Below are 5,578 nucleotides of genomic sequence, written 5' to 3'. Positions count from 1 at the left end.
TTCTCTTCTCTTCTCTTCTCTTCTCTTCTCTCCTCTCCTCTCCTCTCCTCTCCTCTCCTCTTCTCTCCTTCTGTTATTGGATATGTCTCTCTTGTTCTTTTTCTTTGTGTTACTGTTGTTTTTAATTAAGGGTCTAAGCTTTGTAACTGCAGTCCTTTTAGAATTGGAGGAAGACAAGACAGTCACTTAGCCGGCAGCTGTTGGAATAATCTAATTTCAGCTCAGCTCCTTTAGACCTGGAGCACATGAGAAATTTTCACAATTACCTGAAGCTTCCATCTACCTGAGCATGTCTCATGGGCTGTGATAGATGTGGTGAGCCTATAACAGACACAGAGTTTGGTGAAGACAGCAATGTGAGGCACGCAGCGCTGACACAGACTTGCAGGCATAGGGCATAGGTGACACAGGCCCAGGTTTTCATCCTCCTTCTTTCTTCCCACATCTGTTAAACAGCGAGGTGTGCGGGCGCCCTGAGCAGTGTCTGGTCCAGCACCCGCTGTGTGTTCTCCCAGAACTCAGTCTGGTGTAGTACACTCCCCTCCCCCGCCGTACCCCACACCCTACCCTGCCCTGCAAGGGTCCCTGCACAGTGCCACCAAGGAAGCACTGTCACCTGAGGGAGAAGTGTGGTTTCTCACGCACCTCAGGTCTCCTGCCTCTGGGGTAGGTGCCACACTCTCTGGGCAAAACTTCCTGGGTAGTGCTGCAAACTGTGGATGAAGGGTCACAGACCCAATTAAAGAAACCGCAGGGCTGGGGGTGTAGTTCAGTTGGTAGAATGTTTGCCTGCATATATGAAAACCAGGATTCAGTCTCAAGAACCACATAAGACTTAACCCACTCAGGCCGTGGTCTATGTTGTAGGAATTGTAAATCCTGGCCCAGGGTTTCTACCCTGCCTTTGGTTTATTCAGTTCCTGGATTAAAAAAAAGACACACACAGCCTTTATATTTACAGTAAGCTTTAATCAGCACAAGAGCTGGGCAGCTGCTGCCTAGCCTCTGTGATATTAGAATCTACTTTCCTATCGATACCCCAGATTATTCCTTATTACTTAATGTTTCATCTGGGCTGCTCTTAACTCCAATTAGTCAGCCCTCGGGCCGTGTTTTTATGGCTCAGCTAACCCATGGCGGGTTCTCCTTCCTTCTATCATTCTCCTTCTCCATCTCCTCCTCCCACCCCCAAGCTTAGGAAACCTAAACCCCCACCTATGTCTCTTCTGCCCAACTATTGGCTGTTGGCATCTTTATTCACCAATCAGAAATAATTTGGGGCAGGGTCACAGGGGCTACTGCTGACTCTAGGTCTTGCCCCCCCCCCCATTAAATACTTAGCATTAAAATAGACAGTAAAAGACAAGACCTCAACAGTAAATACCCAGAGTCCTAGCCTTTAGGTAGTAGGGCAGGAATCATTTTTGCTCCATTATGAATTCAAGGACAGCCTAGGATATATGAAAATCTATGTTTAGAAAAGAAAAGAAAGGAAAGGAAAAGAGAAGAAAGAGGGCCAGTGAGATGGCTTGGTGGGTAAAGGTGCTTGCTGCCAAGGCTGAGAGCTGAGTGTGATGCTTGAACCTACATGGTGGAATTCAACTGACTCCTCAAAGTTTTCCTTTGAATCTGAGGCCCCTTGGAACATAGAGGTATAACTCAGGGGTAGGTAGAGTAGTGTGCATGAGGCTTTGAGGTCAGTTCCCAGTGCCCCAAACAAAAGACGGAAATGGAGCTGAGGCCCAGGAATTTAAGATACAATAACTTCATAACTTAGGTCTTGGGATGTAGGCAGAATTGCTTTTCCTTTTTGTTAGAGTATTTTCTTGATCTTGTGGTATGCGTTTGTACATACTGTGTGTGGGATTGTATGTATCCTTCATGATATATATAAAAGCTAGAGGTTGATATTGGGTAATTTTATTTCTAATTCTGTGTAGAAGGGTACATGTGAGTGCAGGGAGGTGCCCAAGGAGCCCCACTTACAGGCAGCAAAGAGCTGCCTGCCCAGTATGGGTGCTGGGACTCGAACTCCGGTCTTCTGCAAGAACGGTAGGCATTCTTAAACCCTGAATCAGCTCTCCAGCCCTATCTCCTTTTTTTTTTTGAGACACTGAACCTAGAGTTGATCATTTCAGCTAGTCTAGCCAGCCAGTAAACCCGTGGGCTCTGTCTGCCTGTCTCTATCCCGCCAGCTGTACACGTTGAGGTTATTTGTACACGCCAGTGTGCCAGGTTTTTACGTGGTTTCCAAACTCAAGTCCTCAAGCACGCTCAGCAGACCCCAGCGAACCAGCTCCCCAGTCCGAGTTATAAAAGAGGGTAAAATGATAATTAAGATAAGTGTTCTTCTAGGTCTAATTCTGCCAAGGATTCTTCATATTTGGGATGGATAAGTACATAAAATATATTCCATAGTGAAACTGTAAAATCCAGTGTGAAGTTCAGAATGGCTTCATTAATTATATAGAAATTCACTGAGCTGTAGATACAGACTTCAGCTCTGGTTAACTTTGATGTGCTTGTTTTATTTAAAAGATTTTTGTTGTTAAATAATAAAGGTTATAAAATTAATTAAAATTAAATATGCTTGTCTATATATATGTTATACACACACATTAAGTTTACTGGCTCTTTTCTCATGGGCTATTATGATAACAAAAGATTGCTTCCCCAAGTAGACTGACCCAGATAATTTAATCTCAAGAACTTCAGTTCCTTAGAAAGCCACCCTGAAAACAAAAAGAAATGACTTAGATGAAATGTTTAACCTACATTTTGTTACTTGAATAAAGATACAAATCATATACAAAAGAAAAAAAGAAAAAGAAAGGAAAAAAGAAAGAGCGAGAGAAGCAAGCAAGCCTCCCTGAGCTCAGGTCAGGCTGGATTCCCACTGTGCGATCTACATTTTAGTATGTGGTCATTTGAACCCCTGAAGTGTAAGTCTTCAAGTTTAGCCCGTGACTGATAGATACTGTGTTTCCCCCAATGCCTGGCCCAGGACCTGACATGCTGGCTAAATAAGACATTTACAGTTTCTACCCTTGTGGTCCATTTTGCGGATGGACAGAGAGCTGATATGGACATATGACTGGGAAAGAATGAAGATTGGCCGGAGGCTGGAGTGAGCGCCTGCTCTGTTGGTTTTCTTTTTGTTGTTTTTGTTTTTCGAGACAGGGTTTCTCTGTGAAACTCACTTTGTAGACCAGGCTGGCTTCAAACTCAGAAATCCTCCTGCCTCTGCCTCCCAAGTGCTGGGATTAAAGGCATGTGCCACCACTGCCCGGCACTCTGCTGGTTTTCAAACTCAAGTTTCTAGTAGTCAAGCCAGGCATGGTGGCACACGCCTTTAATCCCAGTGCTTGGGAGGCAGAGGCAGGCGGCTGTCTGAGTTTGGAGCTAGCCTGGTCTACAGAGTGAGTTTCAGGACAGCCAGGGCTATGCAGAGATCATCTTGTCTCAGAAAAAATAAAACAAAAATGGGCTTTTATTTCCTGCATCTTACGTATGAATAGTACATGCATGCCTGGAGTCTGAGGAGGCTAGAAGAGGGAGCTGAGTCCCCTGGAACTGGCATTGCAGATGTTTGTGAATGCCACCTAGGTGCTGGGGACTGAACCCAGGTCCTCTGCAAGAGAAGCAAGTGCTCTAACCACTAGGCCATCCATTGCTCCAGCTCCATAAAACCTTTTTAATTAAAGAAGGAAAGTGGGAGCTATTGGCACAGCTCTGTGGATAATGGCTCTGGCCATGCAAGCTTGGTAACCTGGATCCAATCTCCAGAACCCACATAAAGACGAGAGGAGAGAGCCTACTCTACAGTGTTGTCCTCTGGCCTCTACACACTATATATACACATCCATACACACGTACACATACATGGGCAAACACATACAATGATGAGGAATAAAAACCTTTTGTTAACTGTATCTCCCTGGATTTTATTAAACATAACACATGAAAGTGATGCCCTTCTTGGGCTCCCTGCCCACCCTACTGTATGAATCATGTACTCTAAGACATCTCAATAGAGATTGGAAAAATGCAGGTGTCCAGAGCCCAGCCTATGAACCCCACTTCTTACGGTGTGTTACTAAGGAATGAAAGGGTTCTGAGGAGGACCGGGGCAGCTCCTGTGGGCCTTGTTAAGGAAGCTGTAGCTAGATAGAGGCTGGCAGATTGGAACATGTTTCCCCTTCAGAAACGGGGGGGGGGGGGGGGTAAAGCTCAAAGTATGGGCTGAGCCTGCTGGAGGCCCTGGGTTCAACCACAGCACTGCAACAGTTCTCAGGGACTCTGTCTCCTGCTGACAGGAAGCAAGCAGCAGTTTCCATTCAGTAATGCCTCTTTTGACTTCCTAGGAGAGCCAAATAAACTTATATATGCATGTATTTCAAGACGACCCAAGTCTAACGAACCAAGTATAGGAAAGTTGAGCGTGTTTGCATGGTTAGCCTACAGGAGCCTGATTACATCTGAACACTTCTGCTTTCCATGCTAATAGGACTCCTGGGTTCTGTGTTCAAAAGCTCTTCTGTTGGGCATGCTGGAAATGGGGCTTTGCCCCTATTCTCTTCCAAAATCACCTCACTTTCCCACCTTTTAGTGATTGCCACAGGCTGAGCAGAGTGTTAATATAACAAGAAGCTCCTGGGTGGGCAGAACCGCCACTCTCAGCGGCTTTTGTGTCTGAGAACCTAATTATACCTCCCTGGTCAGCCACGTGTGTTTAACAGCCAAGTGGCAATCTCCCCTAGACATTGCAGACGTGGGAGAGCATTGGCGAGAGACTCCAGAAGCAAGGGTGATAGCAGCTGGGGACGCCTTTCCCTCCTGCAGGGCCCCTGCCCTGGCCATGCTGTTCCGTGCCTGCCACGTGACAGTGAGCCATCGAGCTATTGTCTTGTTATCCTGCCAGCACCTGGTGTGAAGCTTCAGTTGTCTGGAGAAGAGCAGGAAATGGAAGGGGATCCTGACCTGACATCACTGGACGCAGTGACGCCGCCGTGTTCTACGGTGTAGCTGTAGCAGAAAGGGCCAGCATCCTGAGGCTCTATTTTGTGTTGGTGATAAGTGTCTGGACTGCTGGAGGGTCAGGGTGGTTGGGAGGTAAGTTTGAAGGTAGCCTGACCTACAGAGTAAGACCTATCTCAAGCCCACGCTCCCCCAAAAGAAGAAAAAGAGCATGTCAAAATAGTAAACACAGAAACTCTTTGCCTGGAAACTGTAGCCAATGTGTTTATTAAAAGATGAAGGGGAGAGGGGATATGTTCTATGGAGGTGTAGTCAGGTATGGGAGAAGGGGTGCCTCCTCGGGCCCATACTGAGGGACCAATATAGTATAGAACAGAGGTCGTTCGGGGTATGGGGAGGGGAGTTAAGAGGGTAGTAGCCACACAGAAAGGCAGGCCATGAGCACATGGAGAGAGGGGGGAAGGGACAAGCGAAGGTAAGAGGGGGGAGGGAGGGAGAGAGAGAGAGAGAGAGAGAGAGAGAGAGAGAGAGAGAGAGAGAGAGAGGCAAGCATCCTCTTTTATATTGAGTCAGGAGCGCCCACTGTTGCCAGGTAACTGTG

General features: G+C 46.6%; 1 protein-coding gene across 1 annotated transcript in view; it reads left to right on the top strand.

The window, feature by feature from the left end:
• The window catches only part of Gfod2 (glucose-fructose oxidoreductase domain containing 2), a 41,645-nt gene that overhangs the window by 29,732 nt on the left and 6,335 nt on the right, over positions 1 to 5,578 (top strand). The window lies entirely within an intron of this gene.

The sequence above is a fragment of the Mus pahari genome, chromosome 20, assembly GCF_900095145.1.
Source record: "Mus pahari chromosome 20, PAHARI_EIJ_v1.1, whole genome shotgun sequence".
In the NCBI taxonomy this organism is placed as follows: Eukaryota; Metazoa; Chordata; class Mammalia; order Rodentia; family Muridae; genus Mus; species Mus pahari.
The sequence above is the reverse complement of the archived record's forward strand: the minus strand, read 5'-3'. Positions and strand labels throughout refer to the sequence as shown.